Source organism: Haemaphysalis longicornis, unplaced genomic scaffold (genome assembly GCF_048455015.1).
Source record: "Haemaphysalis longicornis isolate Haplotype H1 unplaced genomic scaffold, Haemaphysalis longicornis Haplotype H1 scaffold_19, whole genome shotgun sequence".
In the NCBI taxonomy this organism is placed as follows: Eukaryota; Metazoa; Arthropoda; class Arachnida; order Ixodida; family Ixodidae; genus Haemaphysalis; species Haemaphysalis longicornis.
In genome coordinates this window covers 1,941,545-1,963,921 of record NW_027526288.1, presented here as the reverse complement: position 1 = coordinate 1,963,921, position 22,377 = coordinate 1,941,545, and the positions used below count along the sequence as shown (strand labels likewise).

Sequence of the window (22,377 nt, the reverse complement as noted above, 5' to 3'; positions counted from 1 at the left end):
AACTTCCTGCGTTTGCGTGTGAGCAGGTATGCAATGTCGCCCTTGCCGAAAAGCTTAGTTACGTGCGTCAGGTATCATCCACTGCGCACGAGCGAAAGTTCAGGCTGTGCTTAGAGTACGCGTATGGGTGTCTCGATGAGAACCAATGCGCAGGGAGAATTCTTTTTTCTCTCGTTAGTGTATACTGGGATAGTGCATTGGTTGGTATACTAATCTGCGTCTTGTTTTTTTTTCGTTTAGAAATTGGGAAATTGTTATCGCTTTAGCACCACGCAACGTTTGGCTTTAGCTAACTGAACAAGGACTTATAGAATGCGTTGCGGCCTCGGGCTCAGCAAAACTGAGTCCAAGGCCTGCGTAACTAATGGTATAACTGAGGCCTGTATAACTAATTTCAGGAGTTGCATGCAGTGGAGTAGCAATGAAGGTTCCCCCAAGTGTCCTCTGGTCTGGGCGATCAACCGAAAGAAAAGATGTAAAGAAAAATGATAACGATAATAATAGACGGACACGTTCGGCAGCCGGTCTGTCTAGTGTTGTGGAAATCCCTACGCCAGAAAAAAGTGCGTAGGTGTCCTCGTTGATACATTGTAGGGTTTAACGCGCCGATGCAACGCAGGCAATGAAGCGCGCAGTAGTGGAGGGCTCCGGATTAATTTTGACCACCTTAGGCATAAATCTCGTACACACGGGCGTTTTTGCTTTTCGCCTCCATCAGCGGCCGCCGCGGCCGGGAATTGAACCGCGACCTCCTACGCAGCAGCGCAATTAGGTCTCCTCGTGAATTTTATGTGCTGCAATAAAGGTCTCAAGCTGCCGTTAAAGGTCGAAAAAAAGTTTATTTTGGTTTCATTCATCAAAATTCCGTAACAAATTGGTGTGAGCCAAATAGGCGCTTCGCCGTTCAGTTCTGAAAACACGAAGTGTAAATGACGGCTGCTTCAACTATCAGTTCTAAAAACAAAAAAAGTAAACTAATACAGTTGTCTTCTGCCTGTGCGTTGCGCTTGACAAACGAGCTGCATAAAAGAGGTGTTTGAGAGCCGGTTTCGCTTCGCTGTGTGCCACTAAAAGAGATGCCATGGGAAACACGCGTTCCACGTCAGCTGACGTCACATTTACAACTCAAACTGCCCTTACGAGTCGGGAAAGCAAGGGGAAGTGGCTAGCGTTCGCTTTCCGTTAGGTCGAAACCGTTTAGGAACAAAGCTTACAGTGTGCAGCCTGCAGGCGCAGGCGTGACCCTAGTTCCTATCACATGGGCTCTCCTGTTTCGGGTGGATTCTCGAACCAATATGTTAGGCCTTCGTAGACGCTGCTTTGGCAAAGGCGTCCGAGTGTCTAGACAGGAGGGCCAGTATTGCAAAACGTCCTGGGGGAAAAGGGGGGAGCGCGAAGGGAGATGGGGCATAAGCTGATATGCGACATTTCGCAGTGAACACAAGCACCGCGCCAGCGTCCCGATGACGGCGAGGTGGGATACGATCACCGACGGTTCCGGACGCAAAAAAAAGTGAAGTGTGGGGAGACAGCTCGCAGCCGGGGCGGAGGCGCCGCCAAGATAAAAAATCACAAGGCGAAGTTGCTGGGAGAGATAGGGGGGATGCCACCGCGGTAGTTCCCGACGACGGATACCAACGGCTTAGAGCCGCGTTTACTAGGCGGAGATTCGCGACGAACTTCGTAGCAGCGCTGTATTTATAGACATAATTGTAGTAGAATCGCTGCTTATAAATATACCGTGCTTGTAATCAGCTAATCGATTTTAACAGTACTGAGTTATTGTTAAATTCAAGGCTCCGGCTTACTAATGTTTGAACTTAGGGTGGTGGGATCTTTTGCGTATTTTTGCATATTTTGACAAAAAAAAAACAGCGCGTAGAAGGAAAAGTGCGCTTTCTTTTGGGAAAAATACATGTAATTCCATTCCCATTCCATTCCGGGCAAAAGGTGCTTAATTCCATTCCCATTCCATTCCTTCAAAGATTGTCGCCATTCCGTTGCCATTCCATTCCGGGGTCGGGAAAATGTGGAATGATTTCGGATTCATTCCAATTCCGGACTGGTAACTCCGCAACACTGATCTCAACCCTCTTTTAGAAGGTCTATGGTTATGCAATCGGGGCCTGCAGCTTTCCCTCTTTTCATGCCTTAATTGCCTTTTCTACTTCCTCTTTCGTTACTTGCGGAACATCGCAAGCAACGGTTGTAGGCTAGGTAACTTGTACCGCTCCAGAGCTGTTGGCGTATATCTTGGTGCAGAATCGTTCAGTGATTTTTATATACTCTTCCATATTGCGCATAATGTTACCGTGTTCATCTCTAAGTGCGTACATTCTGTCTCTGCCAATAGCCAGGTTCTTCTTTGTTGCCTTCAAGAGTGATCCTTTTTTTAACTTTTCCTCAATGACCGCCATGTTGTACGCACGAAGGTCATTTGTTTTGCTTTATCAATTTTGGCTGCTCATCTAGTCTAGTTTGATACATCGTATTCGGCAATATGATTCTCTGGCGCTGCCGAATAAGTTCTTTTGTTTGCCCAGTGCGTTTTCCTCATTCCTTTTTACATGCTGCTTGTCATTCACACATTTAACATTCCGGCATTTGATGAGTGCTGGTTGCTTGTATAGCTTCGAGGCTCGCTCTGTTGGCCAGAGCCTATGCGATTAGGCTAAATTCTCTAAGCTCCGTGCGATTTCGAGGGTGCCCTGTCCTCGGATTTTAAACACAAAGGGTGAGATGCAATGATTACGTAGGCTTATAAATTCTTCTAGGCTTCTTTTTTTGACGCCTTCTGGTTTAATCACCGTCCTTATCATCCTCAGCCTATTCAGGTCTACTGCAGTACGAAGTCCTCTCCCATTAATTTCGAAATTTTCTGGTACTGCGCTGCTCGAGTGTACAGCTTACCCCGACTTTTTTTTTCTTTTATCCCTCCATAGGGATTGTGGCTTCCCCCTCTTCTAGACTAATTTCTTTGTTACCTTTATTGTAGGCCAGTTGTCGGTTAGTCTTAGTACATGGCCAGCCAAAGTCCATCTATTTTTATTTCTTTGAACTATGCTATTTTCTGCTGTACTTTGTTCTCTGATCAGGGTAGCTCTTTTCCTGTCCCTGAGTGTTATTCCTAAGATTATTCGTTCCGTGGTCCGCTGAGAAGGCCCCAGTTCTCTTTAAACTTGTTCTGTAAGGCACCAGGTTCACAGCTCCGAATGTCATCACCTGCAGTATGCACTGGTTTTAGATCTGTCTTTTGAGTGATACAGGCAACTCACTTTTTATTATTTGCAAGTGCCTGCGGAGTGCTACCCAACCCATATCTGTTCTGCCCGAGATTTCTCTCTCGAGGTTGGGGTGAGGAATAAGTATCTGTTCAAAGTAGTTATGTTCTTTTATATCTAGCGTTTCGTTTCCTTAACTTAAAGGACGCTTTCTGCAAGCTCATTCCTTTTTACTTGAGATTTGTTCTTAATATTTTAGCCCCAAATCCACGCTTCCTGATTGCACTTCCTCAAACATTGTTTGGAAATGTTGTGCAGCCTCACTCTGCAAGGCTATCTCGTCCTAAAACCTCAAATGACTCAAGTATTCTCCGTTTATCATTAGTCCTCGGTTTTACCAGTGAAGCTTTACTAAATACCCCCTCCAGACATGCCGTAAAAAGAAAATATTTTGGGGGAGGTGGTATCTCCATGTCTTACTCCATTTCGAATCGGGATGTTATCGCTTTGCTTGTGGAGGGTTATGCTGCTCGTGTATTCCTTATATATCTCTTGTAGAAGTGTTATGCCAGTCTCCTCCTGGTCTTTTAGTGCTTCGAGAACGGCTGCGGTGAGTACGAAATGAAGCGCTTTCCATAATTTATAAATGCCATGTAGAGGGGTTCACGGACTCTGCGGAATTTTCCAGCGCTTGATTGACAACTTGGGTGTGATTTATGGGTAAGTACGCTGTCTAAAACCACGCCGGTTGCCCGAGTTGTAGGGAATCCAATCTGTCACCTATGCGGCTAAATGTAACTTTGCTAAACAGCTTTAAACAAGTGAAACTAGGCGGATGCGTCTGTAATTATTGAGGCCCTTGGTATCTCCCTTCTTAAGAATGAGTATAATGCTGGTATTTTCCAGCCTTTGCGCACTTTTTGAGACTTGAAGCATTGCGTAGATAGTACAGCCAGCTTTCCTACTACAATATCGCCTGCCTCCTTCAAATTATCCACAGTTGTGCCGTCGTCACCTGCAGCGTTTTGTCACCTGTGCTTGATTTATAGGCGTTAGTATTTAGACGAACGGTAGCAGTAAACGTGTTAGTGTTTAAGGCTTCTCGGTCTGAACTGAAGCTCAGATCTTCGCGCATTGCTTGGCTTCAATAAGTTCTTTCCATCACCGTTGCTACTTGTGCAGTGTACAGGAAATTGTTTTTTCATGACCCTCCTACTTGGCGCCTTCCATGGACTTGCAGTACGATACAAATAATTGTAATTCCTAAGTTACACCGGCGGGGACACTTCTTAAAAATACATCATCAAACAAACCCGAATAAACTGTCCATTTTAAAGGTAGCCCATTATATTGGTTGAAGCCAAGGTTTAACACGCCGACGCAACGCAGGCGATGAGGCGCGCTGTAGCGGAGTGCTCGGGAATAATTTTGACCAACTTGGGATCCTTAACGAGCTCCGAAATCTCGTACACACAGGCGTTTTTGCTCCTCGCCTCCACTGGAAAAGCGGCAGCCGAAGCCGGGAGTCGAACCCGTGTCCCTGTTCTCAGAAGAACAACGCCTTAGCCACTCAGCCACAACCGCGGGGAGTTAGCTAATAAATACGTTAAGAACGGCGCAACTAATTCCGTTCCAGCTCCATAAAACGTTTTCCCCACCATTACCATAACCAGTTAATATTAGTTTTGTAGCAATAAATCAAGCAGGTACTTTCAGGATGTTTGGGTACTGACAATCTTTATTCCCTAGATTTCATACCATTTTTATTATGTTGCAATAAGCAAGTTCTGAAAAATCGAACTACCAGAGATTTGTATAAAGGAGGTTGATGTGGTATCGAGGTGTCTTTATAGATGATGTTTACCCTCTTTTTGAATTTGCTCTTTTTGTACCAAAGGAATTTCTTCTGTTTTCCTGAGTGGGAAATATCCTACATGTTTCTGTTATTCATATGAGGATTTTCGCAATAGATGACACAAAAATAGCATACTTCGTATTTGCGTCTTTCGAAATGTCTTTGTGTTGTTTAGGCTCCTGGAATACTTACCGGGTTATTAAATTATTGTGATCGTATTACCTATGGTAAAACACAATTTCTCTTTCAGATCAAAACATACTGATACTGCTTTTTTGTGTGATTGTGATGCGTCAGGTAAGTTAGGTGTATGGGATCAACTGTTCGTTTTTGCCATTTAGGTAACGAGTGCCGTGATAGTGTTTTCCCACGATGCATTTCTCGCAAAATATTTAGTCGGTTTATATTTATACACATATTTTATTATCAGCATTTGGAAGAGGGCCAGGGCATCGTCAGGCGGTTCCCGCACTAGGACTCGGCTCTCTAATGCTTTGATGAAATTGAAAATAAACATTTTGAGAACTTTCCAGATTCATCAATGAAGGTCAATAAATATCCTCTTCTAATATAAACGCGCGAGCGTAGACTGATAAGTTGATCTTATTGATTAAGTTTAGCTAAAGGAAGCTTCCTCCAAGATGGCTTGTTTTTAGGAATCCTGTATTTCAATCAATCACAGTTCTCTCGAACTGGCCTTTTACGCAATACGGCAACAACGTCTTGGTTTTTACATTCCCATAAACACTGCTCACATATCAGTGTATACCACCGAAACATTCTGTTGAAGCTTGTACTCATAATTGTACTGATAACTGCTCAAACTCGAGCTTTACAGTACGAGAGACATCCGTAAAGCTATTGCTGGCGTTCGGAAGGATTGGCAAGGGTGTTACCAGGAACCACTCTCAAGTGTGTGCGAACTGTGGACATTATGTAGAGGTTCATGCACGTAATGTAGGCAAATTGCACACGTTTTGCAACATGCAATATTTGCAGGTCTTTTGAAAGCAGTGGCTCTGCACACGTACTGCCTCCTCTTGGGCCGGAATGGGTCCGTCACGGGCGACGACGCACAGAAAGGTTGTGGCGACAACGGCATGACCTTACTGAGCGGTAGGAGGACGCGCTTGGAGCTTGTCTGCTGCCTGATACAAATGTTCGATCTGTCGGACCGCTATATCATGCGGGCTGACGCGTAAGTGGGTTGAGGTACTGCACGAGATGGACACTGTGAAAGACAAATAACCAGTCCGTGTTCCCGGAAATATCGTGGGCGGGGGAGGAATATGAGGTCTCGCTGAGCGACTTAAAAGTAAAGGTACATCGGTCCGAAGGTCTATAAAAGGAATGCTATGGGCCAAGCTTAGGTTAAGGAAACAGCTTCGTGGATTAGGGAACAGATTCATGTGGAAGACAATTTTTGTTGAAATTAGGCGAACGGTATGCGCATGAGTGGCTTATGTCATGCACATGAGGGGCAAAAGGTGTACTATTCGTCTAACGGAGTGGCTGTCAGTGTAGCATAAACTTAATGAGGGTCGGGCAAGGACTCAATAGTAGATGATTGGCGGCGATTCAGGGGCAAAGCAAGGGTTCAGGCAACATTCGGGTGGCGTGGTTGGATATATTTGGGAGAGGGCTTCGTCCTGCAGTGAACACAACCAGGACGACGACGTTTTGATAAAAATGACAATGATGATAATAATTAAGAATATGTATTGATGATGATGGTGGTGGTGCTGGTGATGATAGATAGATAGATAGATAGATAGATAGATAGATAGATAGATAGATAGATAGATAGATAGATAATGAAATATTGGATGGGTGTTTAGGTGGACAGGTTAATCGATTGGTTGATTGTTTGAGTGATTTTAAGGGAATTACAAGAAGTGATTTTATGGGAATTACAAAAAAAAACTGTTGGATTCTGTAAAATAAAACAGTAAATAAGTTATTGCCATCATTTTCTTTATTGCAAAAAAAGCGAGTCACTGATGATTTTTCTGTAGAGGCAGCGCTTCTAACGTAATCAAAATTTTACCTTAGCAAGCAATGTGATCGGAAAAAAGTTAACCTTGCTAAAAATATCGCTATAAATAACCCAAACAATCAAAGCCAGCTTGCACAACGTTGCAAGCCTGATATCACAGCAGAGCTAGGTCTGTCTCACCTAGCTAAACTCTTGCGATCTTTCTACAACCTACTCAGAAGCGTTTACTTTATGTATATACATGGCTTTTCAGGAAACATTTTAATAAGTAGTTTTAAGTACAGTCTTTGGCAGATAAAAACGCTTTGTGTGTGCCGAGTAATTAGGGCTCGTGGTTGGTGTAACAAGAGATGTTGCAAGTGCTCTTTTGGGAAGCAAATCACCAGAATATGTTAATTACTTTTCGAATATTCTAGTTAGGGACTTGGTTTTAATGAGGAAACTTTAATGGATCACGAATCCATCCGGTATCGGCTAGTGCATTGGGAAAATTGATTTTGTTTAAAGAGCTGGAAAGCTCAGAACCTGAGCTCTCCAGATGCGCGCAACGGACATCAGCTGAGCTCCGGAAAGCCATGCCCATGCTGCGATAACGCTCGGAGCTGTACACGTGACACGTACGCCGTGCTTTATTCGCGGGCGAAACACTGGCAAGCGGCACCGTGTTCATCTTCCGCTGGAATTTCCTCACTACCGAATTTGAACTGTCAGCAGCATTGGCGAGTATGGTCGGGAGCTGCGACCCCACGATTGCATCTCGTGATGCGTCAGCGTTTTACTTTGTGATACCACCAAGGTGGTGTTTGTAAAGAGTTTCATGGGTTTCGCACCCCTGAAGTTAAGTACCAACTTCGCAAATCGCAGCAAAACAGAGACAGTGGTGCAGTAATAAAACTCTATTTCTGGAGGAATGCTGAGTATTTTACAGCAAATGCTCAAAATGTTTGTCTTGCGTACCACTTTTGTGAAACCCAGATATTATGACACCCTATACGAAATCACCTATCTAACGAACAAACGCGGATTCTCCCTCAGATGCCTACACGGCTAAATGCTTATATGAACTGGAATTAACGAATTAAATGCAGCGCCATTCCCGATTTATCGATGTAGCCTGACAAATTAAACACCTTAAAAACTAGGCAATTTCGAGTGGGTTTTGTGGGTTTCGTGGGTTTCCTTTTATGAATTACCGTGCAAGTATTTGTCTCATTTAAAGCACTTGAGAGTCAAGTGAGCTATATTTGGGGGATGTACGAATATTCCAAACATTCATTTCATTTTATTTCACTTTCATGAAGTAAAATAAAAATGCGCGTAACAATGAGCGGCCTCATCGCCATCGACCAGTCGCGGGTCCAACGACATGAATACATCCGGGTATCGTTTCTTACAGATTTCGAACATAATTTGTGATATAAAAATATTAGTACAAAAGAGCTGAAAAGAAATACACCTTTATAACATGGTACAAATGCATGAAAATATATAAAGAACCGTCACCACATCTTAGAAGAGGCACTAAATGTTGTTCAGGCACAAATGCACACCTATAACAAACTTCAGAGAAACCTAACAACAGGAACAAAACGGCAGTAGAAGTCAGAGCCATTTGTCTTGATTTAACAAATGTTTTTTCAAGGTTAAAAAAATGGGGCGATTGTTTGATAACTCATGGTATGTCAATACATAACAATTTCTTCTGGATATCGATGCGAATAAGAAACCATCTTGCACCTTCTAATCAAATAATACCATTTTATGAACTCTTATAAATATACGAGGTATTTCCAACTTGGAAGCATGCATCCGCGAACTCGGCGGAAGTCGACGGGCTCTTCGCACCGCTCCGGTGTAGCCAGCGACTAAAGGCAAGCGAAAGGTGCTTTTAGGAAAGCCTCTCACCTCCTTGGCATCGGGCCAATCCCTTTCCCGCTTGTCCTTCACATCCGGCAAACGTCGTCGAGTTCAAGCTGCCCAAGTGAACGCACTCTAGATGAGAAAGTCCAGCATTGTGTTCTCATTTTCCCACAGTAACCCAATATATGATCCGAAAATGATGAGGAAATCGATAACTTTTAACATGGAATGTTCCTCTTTTTTACATGGGGCCCCGAAAAAAGCAGGAGTGTGTTGAGCTTCACGCTCCCTGGCACAAAGATCAAGCTTCCTTGACAAGGAGATGTTGACACTGCGGCACTCCGGAAGCTAGAGCGCCGTCCACTTCAGTACTCACGCACTGGATCTGATTTGGGTCTCCGGTCCATCTATTTGTATTAGGCATGGCATGTCGTTGTGAGAACCGGTATTTAAGATGTTTGGGTGTGCGTGAAAAGACATTCCGGGTATAAATGCTTTTTAATAGCAAAGTGTTTGAATTGTTCTCACTGCCAACGGGGCCGGCGAGCAAGGGCAAAGCGGTTGCGGTTTTGCAGTGCCATGAAGGCACGCAGTAAAGGGTATATGAAGCAGGCTAAGTATTATGCCTGGCGTTGCCCCGAATGCTGCGTTTTTTAGGACTGATATGAGGGTCTGTCTAACTGGCATTTATATTTCTTTTCTAAAAGGAATTGCGCGAATAACATTGCGTGCAAAATGTTTAATCGTACATAATCACATTACACAATCATGAACTTGTGTTTGGAGTCCTCACAAGAGATGAAAGATTCACTTCCATAAAATCCAATGTTAGTGAAGCTCTAAATACCAGGATAGTTTTCTTGGGCTTGTTTGAAGCAACATAAAAAGTTGGAAAAAGCTTTTTCACGGACATTTACCGTTCTTCTGTGTAGTTACAGACGCGTGCTTGAGAAATTGTAAATTCAGTTCTCATTCAATATGCCTCAATACTCGCTTCAATTCGAAAATATTTGCTTATATTCTAAACCATTTGAACAGAATAACTATTAGGTTTGTATTCGCTTAGAAACTAAAAAAACAATAATTCGCACAACAATATAATTTAATCTAGGCATTATTTAACAGCATGAACACAACAAAATCTCCACTGCGGAAGGCAGCTCTCACTGAGAGCTCAATTCTTTGGAAGGTGAAATTATCATATTACCTGAAAAACTAGTTTTAGAGGGTTCAACACCACCTGTCTTATTTTCATGTCTACTCCACAACCATAGCCCTGTTGTCTACGGTTGGTCAAGACTTTGTGTAAATGAGTTGCTCATGTTGTTATTGCTGTTGTCTCACTGCGCAGGGGACTTATCAAACACTTCGTTGGACCATGCGAAGAATTTCCCATCAAGGTGGCACATTGATGAGGATCGTGCCGTGTTTTTGCTTCTGCGGATTCCTGAAAACTGTTTGTGCAAGAATAATAAAACTACGCAAGTCAAGTTTGCTCTTTTAACACCGGAGCCGTGGTAGCTTCTCGTAATCTATGGTGCGTAGCGCGCTAAAAATACAAAAAAGTCGAGCGCTCGGGGGCGCTTGCCTGACCGCAAACGCACAGCGTCCCTGGCACTCGCAGTGAGTTGCGCAAAAAAAAAGAACGCTCGCGAAAACACTGAGGAGTCCTTCGCGTTCCCTATCAACCGTTAGCGCCACCGCTGTGCAGCATCTTCTCTGCAGAAAATCTGCAGGAACGCCGCGCATGCGTCGTACATGCACGCGGCCCCACTGCGTCCCAGCTGCCGTTCAGCGCTACCGTGTATGTAATGCTTGGAATGAGGAACACGACAATATCTATGCATTTCAAGATAGTACAGTGCATAGCGCCGAACATATAAGTAAACAATTTCAAACTTGCACAAATGCGTGATGAAGTGTCCTTCAGTGCTCACATAGAAAGAAATTTTGCAGCTGCGGTATGGCTCAAGCCTTGCGCGAGTTAATGCTACCTTGGCCAGTTTATTGTGTTCTTTACTTTCATCACCCTAGGTTTGTAGAACTAGGCACGGCAAAAAACGTTTGTGCCCGCCAGTGTGTCGTGAAATCGTTTTTGCTCAATTACACTTCCCCGCATTTCTGCCTACAACGCTTCTGAGTTTCGATGTATTAACATGAAGTTCTATATATGCTAACCTACGTTGTTCATTCTGGCATGTAGGTTTTGCTTAGCACCGTGGGAGTCTTTCAATATTGGGTACGCATTCCTGAAGATTCGCGGCAGAAGGCAGATCACAATAAAATCCTCAACACACAGCCCTAAAACAGGACATTTAAGGCGACCTAAAGGAGGAGAAAGCACCCAAATTAAAAGCGTTGAGAATCAAAACCACCGTAATGCTTACAGACCAGGGAAACATAAAAAAAATATTTAACCAAATTAGCCCATATCTACCTAAAAGAAACAAAGCAGCTGATAAATACAAAACCCAGATATGAAGTTTATCTAAAACACACAAAAATCGAACTTTCAACCCAAAAAGTGCCCAAATCATCTCAATTACCGAAACAAGGACTGAAATTGACATGAACGAACAAAACATCCGCATATCCTGTGTACCTCCGGCCGTGAATCGAGTGCGAAAGGTTTTGCGGACATGTCCGTTGCATTGTTACGTAATAATAAATTTTATTCTGCATACGATGGATACGCATGCACTAATATTGTACCGTATTCGACTGGACACTGCATTCTGCTTTCCGTGTGCGAAAATTGGCCACCGCAAGTGGTGACGAGGGCTGGCGTCGGACTGGTCTCTGCCTCTTTAATGTCCCACGGTGCGCATGAAAAGCTGGTGAAAAGAGAAGAAGACTCACTTTGTTTTCTAGAAAACACATCTATTAAATGCCTGTCATCATCTACAATATTTTGACCACCTATCGGGAACAATGTGGGCTTCAAGAGCGTTTCTAGTCAAAAATTCTAAAAAATCTTTCAGCTGACATGTCGACGTAAAAAGGCGAGAGCAGGGAAACAGGCATATTACGAGGCGGACGGTAGTTGGGGATTGCTTCCAGTTACAAAAGAGACACAAGGCAGATCATCGTGTCTGAAAACCAGGATGATGGGTTACCCCAGGGTGTAGATTTTCATTGTTTCCGGAAAGACCGGCATCTTGGCTGAATGAGAGAACCATAGAAAAAGGACTGAGAGTGCCTGTTTTGCGACAACTTGCCGACTTCTCGCCGATTTTATAAGAGCTTTCAACCGGCTGGAGTCGAAGTAGGGAGCTTTAAACTGTGTGTATCTCGCCTTTCACTCATCTCCGACTATTCGTAATTGAAGAGTGCGCTGTTCAAAGAGAGAGATAAAGAGTGAATATGAACATTTCTTATTGATGAGCATAAGTGCTGACATTAGGGCAGTCACCCGGGGAAGGCATTTCTATTCCGGGATACCCAGGCTGCGGCTTGCCGTTCAGGCCCTCTGTACCAAGTGCTGCTTCTGGCCGAGGTTACGATCCGCCAGACGAAGCCTTCCGCAACACATATTTCAAAAAAAAAGTGCAGTGCGCTTGAGTAGTCGTTAATTGAAAGATAGTAGGTTAGCAAGTATGGATAAAAGTACGTTGGGTGTTTGTCAAGGACCATTGAAAAACCATATCACCATATCAATCCACAGGAAATGTGAATTCAGGTATGTGTATTTGTAGAATACCAGTTGTTTTCAGAACCTACATTTCAGGCGTTTTTTTTTGCATTGAGCGACATCGTCAAACCACAACTAAGTCAGATATAACTGCAGTGACAAGAGAAAATCAAACTTTCTCATAAAGGAGCTGGAAACAAAATAGGTGACATAACGCCCTGCAAACGCGTACGCATAAATAGTTTCGTATCAAAAATGGGTCAAATCCCGCTGTTTCAGGGATCGAAATTGGCCAAATATATCTTCCCAATAAAAGTTTGTTTTAGGCGTGACTGTTCGGAATTTTTCGTGGATAATTTTATCAGATTAGTTTTGCTGCTCGGAGAGGGCTTATCATAAATTAAGACGGAAATTCGGAGATTGACGAAAGATCTGTCGCCAGAGGTCGACCACAAAATGACAGAAGAAAAGGTGACTGATACGCAACTGAGACGTCTGAAACACTGTTTGCATGTCGTCTCCCCCGTCTCTGAAAAGGAACTCTGGTTATGTTTATTTTTATTACTCCCCTGTTTACCATTTTAGTACATACCTATGTGGCCGCCGCTTAGAAGCCGTGGCAAGCAAATCTCAACCCCCTTCCTCTGTGGGGACAATGCACTTAATGAGGCTGAAAAAGAGCATATGTGCACAATTCCTATCAGGATTTCTGGAAATTTATTGCGAGGCAATGAAGAACTAGCTTACTTCGCGAGTGCCTTCAGGCATGCCCAAGAAAATTATCCTACTGCAGAATTCGACATGAGCTGCTGATGCTGCCAAGTAGACTCATCTCTCTTGATGTATAGTTCTACGGTTCTTGAAGCCCTGTTAGACATATTTAATGCTTTTTCCTTCAAAACTCCGGCGCATCATTCTTGAAAGTAACTTTAAATAAAGATTTTATAACAATGCACATCACCAGTATTTCAATTTATTACCAGCCAAATCCAAGCTTATTATTCCAATTTTCATCAAGTTCACTGCGTAAGTTTATTCCTCTTGGCCATACATTTCCCCTGCCTGGCATATAAAACGTGCCAAATGATAACTTTGAGAGCGCTGCGTTTATGCCCGGTAACGAACTTACGCTTTGTTCTAAAATTTGCTTTACGTGGATTTGACTCATGTTGAAAAAAAGGGCTCATGTACGGGCACCTAGGCATTGTAATCTTTTTTCTCCTGAATATTTTTGAGCGTTGTCATTATTAGCCGATTATCCCACGGCAACAACGCTGTATATCCACGCATTTGGAAAAAAGGCATAGTGTGATAGATAAACAAGTGTAAAAATTTAGAGTGTAAGTGGTGACGTGGGCAATAAGCAACATTTAAAACGAGTGTAAATGAAAAAATAAATTATAAAAAAGACAGCTAACCAAATCATCCGTTATGAAGTATTAACGCGCCGAAGGTACACCTGGGAAATCAGGCGCGCCAAAGTGGAGACCTCCGGAATAATTTTGACCATTCGGGAATGTTTAACGTGCGCGTAAATCTCTGACACGCACCCGTTTTCGTTTTCCACCTTCGTAAAAGAAGGGGCCGCTGCCTTCGGCAGGCGAACCCACGTCCTTGAACTCTGCAGCAGAGCGGCTCAGCCACAAGGCACCGCGAATGGTAAGCTACGAAAATCATACGCATGAATCTTGTACATGCCCTCGCACAATGAAGCCATACATCAAAATAAAGTATTGCAAACACGCTATCTGTAAAAGAAAAAAAAAACGCATCTCCACGAAGTGAATCATGACAACTTGGCGAAGCACTGGGAACAGTCCTTACCATAAATCCCCCAAGAGAGTGCTTACTACAGATATAACGATTTTCGATCCAATGCAATCTCATACAATACAATTCAGTTCATTTTATTCCAGTTTAATTAATTTCAATCCAATCAAGTCCAATCCGATCCAATCCAATGCTCATCACGCATGCACGTCACGGCTCTGCCATAGCTCCCGTCTCTCTCTAATCTGTGTGAACCTTTTATTTTGTACTTGTTAAAGTTTTGAGAACCTTTTGTTCACAGATGTTTCGACTTTCACGGTGCTGTGCGTGTCTCTCTCTCTTTATCTTTCTCTAACCTTTTGTGAACGTTTTATTTTGTTCTTGTGAACCTTTTGTGAACCTTTTGTTCACAGATATTTCGGCTAACACGGTGCTATGCGTCTCTCTCTCTCTCTCTCTCTCTCTCTCTCTCTCTCTCTCTCTCTCTCTCTCTCTCTCATTCTCTAAACTTTAGTAAACCTCTTATTTGGTTCTTGTTAACACTTTGTGAACCTTTTGTTCAGTGATGTTTCGAATTACACGGTGCTGTGATGTGAGACAGGACGCTGGACGGCGGACGGACAAGCCTCGGTCTTAAGGTACTTCGCCCCTAAATGATATCGTGGATACGCACCTTCCGTGTAACGACCGAATTTTTCGAAAACGCATAATTCCCGTTTAGAACGACGAGAACGACAACTACTTTTTCTCTGCCACTAGCAACGCGCGTAGAGAGCAGAGTGGGGGCGTATCATGGGCAACTACTGCGGAGGCGATATTTCGACCACCGATACGAATCAGGTTGGCAATTATGGTGCTACGTAAGATGGTATATAAACGGGTTGATTTGACAAGTTCCGTTTCTAAACCGACCTAAAAAATACAAAAAACTTACTTATTTTGGAATAGAATTCACCAAAATAGGCCTAAAAAACAATCGATTGCAAAATAATTGCAAATAGTTTTTAGAACTTGTGACTCTACAACCCAGGACGTTCGCTGTAATACCTGCAACCATGCTCCTATTATGTAGTCCTATAAAAGAGAAGTTCCTTTAGCATTTGCTCAAAAGCATAGGAGTGATCCAGCGAACTACTGGAAGGCGCTCAGTGCGCGTAGGGAGTGCGGACTTGTACATAGATAAATACGGAATGCCGCTCTGCTGAGAAGCGGGTTGAAACCCCATTGGTTCGGACATGTGTTTTACATTTATTTATTCTTTCCGAGCGGTCCGTTTTCTTGATCTGGCTTCAACGACGGTGGTTTTGCCCAGAAGAATGTCCGCACTTGAGAATTTCTTCTTAAAAGGAAGAAAAACAATGGTAGGACGAACATTTTGTTCCCTCGGTGCCACCGCTTTTCAGCAACTTGATGGTTACCTCAAGTTTAACCTGGTTATTTTATTTGGAAGTGCACCCTTGGCTTGATACGTTGCGAATGTGTGATAAAAAATCACCGGGCACTTAATGCCGTGTTCACTGGGGCCTTACGTCGTACCGCCTGGGTTTCGTTTTCCACTTGAAGATTAGTCCCGTACAAGCTGCCTTACATGGATACTTGGGCTTTGTTCCTGACTAATTTAAGCACATCATGTGTATGGGTCTCGACAAAATGAAGATCGTGTAGTTCTCTCGTATTTGATGAAAAGGTCCCACAGATGCCGAAACTACGCCACTGCAGTCCACTTCATTTCACAAGCTGTGTTTCAATAGAAACGGCAGACTTTCTTTGCGTAAAGCACAGCTGCAGGCTTTTTGACATCACATAACTCTAATTGGTGGACTCAGCAGCGGCCTTCTAGGTTTAAAAAGACAACAGACTATACCACCAACTTGCTCTTTTAAATAGGTAAAAAAGGTTCCGGTGGGGACGGTAATCACAGTATTGTTGTTAAGGGTGCACCTCCTCGTAGCTTAAGGAGAAAAGAAAAAATCTTAAAGTTGGCAGGGGAATATATAGAGAAAGAACTTTGAACAAGGTAGCTTCCTTAGAATATTCCAATGTTTCGCCAAGGAAAAGTGGCTAATGAGTGGGTAGAGAAAAGAAAGGAGAGAGAGGAGGGACACGGGGAGAGAGAAATAGCAAATATTAGGTTCCCTCACACCAACCTGCCAATAAACAGGCAGGACAGAGAATTCATCACAGTGACATTCACCGATGTTATTCTCTGCAATTGTTTTTTTCTATATTGCAGCCACATACGTGTTTTTTTAATACCTGCATTTAGAAGATTGGTCATAGGGTTAAAGGTAATACAGATACCTCTAAGTCACTGTGAGAATTACCGGCAGCAAGTACAGTAATTTGGCTAGCTATGAAAATGCCTGAAGTGAATAAACACAAATACTTAGTACGTGTTTTCGGCGATGAATGGAGCTAGAGTAGAATGTCGCGGCCCAACATACCCATATCCTGGGACGTATTCTTAAAAACACTCTCAAATAAGAAATAGTAGCTATATGTAGCACTAACAAAGTCGCATACAACCAATCCGTATTATTGGTGACGACGTATGGCGCAGAAACTTTACGTCTTAAAAACACCTGGACACAAGCATTGATCTGAAGAATTAGTGCAACAAAGGGTGGTAAGACGATTGGCGAAGAGAGAAAATGGTGTTTTGATAGAGACAGACTGGTGTAGGCCTTGTAGCTGAAATTAAAAGAATGAAGTTCACTTGGACTAGCGAGAAAGAAGCAACCGCTGAACAAGAAAGAGGCAACCACTGAACCACGAGGGTTACAAAGTGGCTTCGGCCTGATGAGTGGGTTGGACAGTGCAAAACATTAGCGCTTCCATATTTGGGTAGGTGGTTTGATGATGATACTAAAGATTGCTATGTTTGTTGCCCCGTAGTACGGTGCCGATCAGGAGCCAAATCGCCCGTGCTCCGGTTGATTTGGCAGGAGGCTCGCGGGCCGACGGCGTTGAAGTTCTCGGAGAGGGTGGCCGACTTGAAGAACCCGATACGTTTGTATTTAATGAATTGAAACAAAGAGTTTACACAACTATTTACATTGGAGTAACTGGATACATGAGTAACAAAAAAGGAAAAAACCTGAAACTTCCGTTAAACGTTATAGCTTCAAGTGCACGCCAGTTACCCAGTGCTTCAACTCCGTCTAACTACCCTATTCTTGGAGCGTGCACAGACCTCTCGAGTGACAACGACGGCCGGGACTCTGTTCCAACTGCAGGACCCGTCTTGTTGCCGGGTACAAAGCTGTACCCTTAACTTCCGACGCGATCCTCAAGTCTACTCCTCGCCTAGGGGCTCACAGATCCCAACCTAGCTTCAAGGGCCGAGACTCTTGCTTCGCCGGGAACTGCCTAGTCGGGAGCTCAGACAAGAGCTCTCTTTTACTGCTAAGTTCAGCCTTATACAACCTCGGTATTACTCCCTCTCAGAAAAGCCCCTCTAGGTTTCGTACACGGGTATGGGAGGGTTTATATTCCCGTAGACAGCTGTCACTCACCCATTTAGCGAATATTCAATCAGACGCTATAGGCTTCGGGTCAAAAGACTGTGCGCGGGCGTGGAAGCACGCGGCGGCGAGTACACATGCCTCCGAAGAGTGAGGGTGAAAAGCCGCGGCTACCGAAAAGCAGCCGTTCCTACGGTGGCGCGCCACAAAGGGATCTCGCGGAAAAGCCGCCGCTGCCATGGGGTTAGACGACGACATTTACCGCTTCGCTGTCCGCTACTGACAGGAATCTCGCAATTTGGCGGGGCCATCAGCTATCGCAAATGGGATTATTCCCCGGAATTCCTCCATCCAGACAAGCCTTCTCGCAAATGCGCCTCAGCGAATAGACGATGGCCACAACGTAGTGTCGGCCGTGCTGTGCTGCTCGACCGAACGGTGGGGATCTACTTTTTAACACGCGAGGCCCTTGCTACTCACCTTATAAATGGACCTTAAAATGACGAATACAATCCATTAATGAATCTCTGAGGACTTGTCAGCACTACATCCTCAAATAAAGCTAGAAAAGAATGCGGTCAATGCTAGTAATTTGGCTAAAAAACGTTAAATATAGCACAATGCTTTTCAAGACATGTTATACGCCAGCTTTCAATTATGCAGCCCAAATGCTTAATACAACTGCTGCCACATTCATTACTAGCAATTATAATTTCTTAGTTCTTGTTATATTTCTAGGTAGGACGAACAAGGTTTTCTGCGAAATTCGTTTACACACATAAAGGCCGACAGATGGGAAGGCCTAGCTACGTGTATTGTGCATTAAGTTGCAAAAATTACATGTAACACTAATCAGCTCTCGTTATTCATGAAAGTTAATGCACTGCTTTGAGCCTGTCCTGAATGAAATTGCTCGCCCAAAATTATGTAAGGAAAATTGGGGGTATCTCGCGGGGAAATTATTTGCGTGGATTTCATATCTTGGTGTTCGCGCACATTACTTCAGACACCTCGCGTGCGCACTTACAGCTACGTGGATGTGGCAGACCCCAATTTTGTTCAGTACGCCGCGACTGTGTGCCCCCTGCTCGCAATGACGCTTGTAAATTTGAACACCACATCAAAGGTCCGCCTGTGTTCCCTGATGAAAATCTTTGAACTCGACCACCAGAGCTTCTCAGTCGCTGATCCGTAAGTAAATGTCGTTTCCCGTGACCCGCGCTAACGGTTGCAGGAAATATCTTTTTTAATCAGTTATTACAATATAGCCTTATTGTGGCAGCTTATATCAAGCACCAGCGCGGACAGACACACTCTTGCATGACGTGAATGATGCGAACGTGTGCGTCACCACAAAGTTAACATATCTCTGTCCACATTTACGTACAGTTACAATAAATGGCATTTCTTGGCCCTAGGTGAAATGGAGTCAATGGTATAGGTACATTCCAACTGTTACAGCAATTGCCGAGGAATTCCGGCCTGCAATTACACTACTTTAGCCATCAGATATGTGTAAATGTCTTTGGGAAATGCACTGTTTTCACGGCAGTGCATACTGACGGAAAGGCCAACTAGCTCAAATAGAAATATCCCTTCCACTCTTCGAAGGCAGAATACAGCGAGTGTCTACACTCTAAGAAGACGAGGAGTGCTGGGCACTCTGTCTAGGAGTAAAAACTTTTGTCCCATACTTAACTCCCTTTGAAAGTATTGGGCTACTCTTCCGAGGAGTAGCGCGTGGCGGCCAAACGAGAGGCGAAACACTCCTCGTGGGATTTACTTGCTGCTTTCGAAGCGGAGTACTTGAACCCTGTGTGAGAATTGCTATGCCATCTCCAAGGCAGCGTTCCGTCATTCCCTTTAGGCGTGTATAAGCTCTATTGGTTTCGGCGTTCCCGGATACTCCAGACGGGTATTACTACTCTCTCTTGGAAAGCATCTCGTTACGCCTCAAGAGCGTTCTGCTATTTCCCGCGAGACAGCGTGTTTTCGCTCCGCCTGCTACTGGACCCCCCCCCCCTTTCCCGACCACTATAGGCAGTTACAAGCAAGCAAAACAGGACAAGCTATTTTGAAACACGGAAAAGAAGAAAAAACAAGGTCAGACTTTATTTTTCAAAAAAATACCGCAACCATCTGTTCATTCAGCAATTTCACACAAAAAGCAATTTATTTGAAATGAAAATATCACAGCATAAAAACGGTTGCTACTCCACATGCACACAGGAGACGGAGTGCCTATTTCGGATATATACAGGAGAAATTCACAAATAAAAATGCAGCAAAGCAATTGAAAACACTAAAATACAAACAATAAATTAAGACAGTAAAAATGACATTAAAATACACAAATAAAAAGGTATTGGCATTAGCATGAAAAGCTTCAGTAGAAATACAACAGTGGGAGAATAGTTAACAGTATTAACATAAAACAAAATGGCCGTAGTATATCAGTGAGTGCTTCACGTGGACTGGAAAGCCAGCTCTTATTTAGGACACATGAAAAACATCTACAAATAAATTTTGCGAAACGAAAACTTCGCACTAAAACAATTCAGCGTGGATTACTATTAACGCATTACAAGCTGCCATTAACACAAAGATACAAAGCCATTGACACGGGAACTCTGCAAGAGATATATGTTGCTGGCACAACAGGAAACTGCAGGAAACACTCCCACGGGGTGCTCAAATGAGGAGGCGCTAGTATGATTTAAAAAAGGCATAACTTGGTATTAAAAACAAACACGTTCGAGCTGAATGCTTCATAATGTTGGTGGCGGCCTTCAGAACAGTACCGACCGAGGCACCGTGCTTTAGCCGAAGTAACGTCTACAGAGGCAAGAAGGTGCTTCGCCGTTGAATCGCTTTACGCACTGAACCGCCAAAACACTGACAGCAGCAATGGAAATCCATCCACGATGTCCACGGATATGAGAAGTGTCTTGAATGCGACGGCCACTCCTGCTGAAGCCTCGGGGATCTCTCTCTCTCTCTCTCTCTCTCTCTCTCTCTAAAAAAATGAATCTTTGGACAAATAGCGTCTTTTCGTGGTTCCTACATAGGCATAAAGAGCGGGACAGCAAAGGTAAGTTCTACAATAAAAAAAATAACAACTTTGACAGTAATATGAAGTTTATTGGGTGATAGATTAGTTTTTGTGCCGAGAGCACGCACTGAACCCGTATTGAAATGCAATACTGCTTGGTGCAGTCACCAGTCTAGATGCGAAAGTGCGGTGACCTTGGATGCAGCCACGCTCATTGTGCCACTTTGCCAATGTCATGCCCCAAACTCATTAGTGCTAACGTGTCTTTAGCTTCCATTGTTTACCTTCCATCGTTCCTGGTATAAAACCTTCCACAAAATTTCAGGAAAGATAACTCGTTTTGTAAGGTTATAATCGCTGATGAATTTGCGCTGGATTTTGTCCTCAGCCGACTGCAACGTACGGCCCGTTATACATTCACAATTCCAGCTTGGAAAAGTTGCTAATGGGTCACATAGCTACTGTTTGTTTTTCATTCTCGAGTACGCGTCGTTGCATGCACGCTGCAGATCGCAACATTTGATGGGAACCAATAAACTCGTTATTGAACGATCAGAACTCTCGAAAATTGAAGGGGTAACCACGAGCAGCGACGGCGACAACCGACGCGAAAAAAGTATTGTAGTGGGTACAACAAACAGTGTGGGCGACAGCGACAAACAAAAAAAGTAATACATTTCTGTCAATGCCCTTCGTCGTCGTAGCTGCCGCTCGCTTGTGGGCTGCTTCTGGCCGGGAATAAGCCGCGAAGGCGACGACCGGTCACCTCCCGCAGTGGCCGCCGTCAGTGGCCTGTGCAAAAAATTTTCGCTTGTCTGTGTCGCCCACAATACCTGTTTGCCGCACACACTGAGTGAGGTTTCTCGCGCCGCTCATCGCCTTAGACGCATGTAGTTACCCCTTAACAGTGCGGGATGTACGCCCCGAAAAGTCCTATTTCCGTTCATCCTGCCCTGAATCAAAACACGAAAACCTGTCTGAACACCATTTAGGTTTGCTGCTGTACGCGCGGTGGTCACTAAAATTATTGTAATTTTAGTGACTGCCACGCGCTAGACGCGCTCCTAACACTCAGCCTATTGTACCCAATTCTTTGGAGCCGCGAAGGTAGCCACGTCTACTGCACGGCAGCCACTCTAACCCTAGCTGCTGAACTAAGAGTACAGGGTAGCACTGCGACTACTCACGCGACCGTGCTTCTTACCTGCAAAAACATTCGGCTAGGATACCAACACTTCACGAATCAAACGGATTGAAACGGTGCAAGAATCGACGCTGTTTGCAGACGGGTACAAAAGCCGCCCTTGAAATCTAAGAAACAGTCAAAATGAGTCACGAAAACGTTATGGCTAAGCGCTTCTCCGGACCGAAGCTAGAGAGCAACTCTGCTTCGCTAAATACACAAGATAAGAATACCAGGATAACTAATGGCTTACCTCCACTACCCGCCAGCGTTTCTTCGTCCGGTAGATAAATCCAAGGTCGTCATCCCAAGGTCCCAAGCTTAAGGAGCGAAGCCTGGCAGGGT

General features: G+C 44.0%; 1 long non-coding RNA gene across 1 annotated transcript in view; it reads left to right on the top strand.

Annotated features, from left to right (window-relative positions):
• LOC144166736 (uncharacterized) overlaps nucleotides 1-11,364 on the top strand; it is a 40,507-nt gene extending 29,143 nt beyond the window's left edge. The window contains exons 2-3 of the long non-coding RNA XR_013321748.1: nucleotides 6,076-6,192; nucleotides 10,284-11,364. This is a non-coding gene — a long non-coding RNA (uncharacterized LOC144166736). The remainder of the gene's footprint in view (nucleotides 1-6,075; nucleotides 6,193-10,283) is intronic.
• Nucleotides 11,365-22,377: the final 11,013 nt, after the last annotated feature.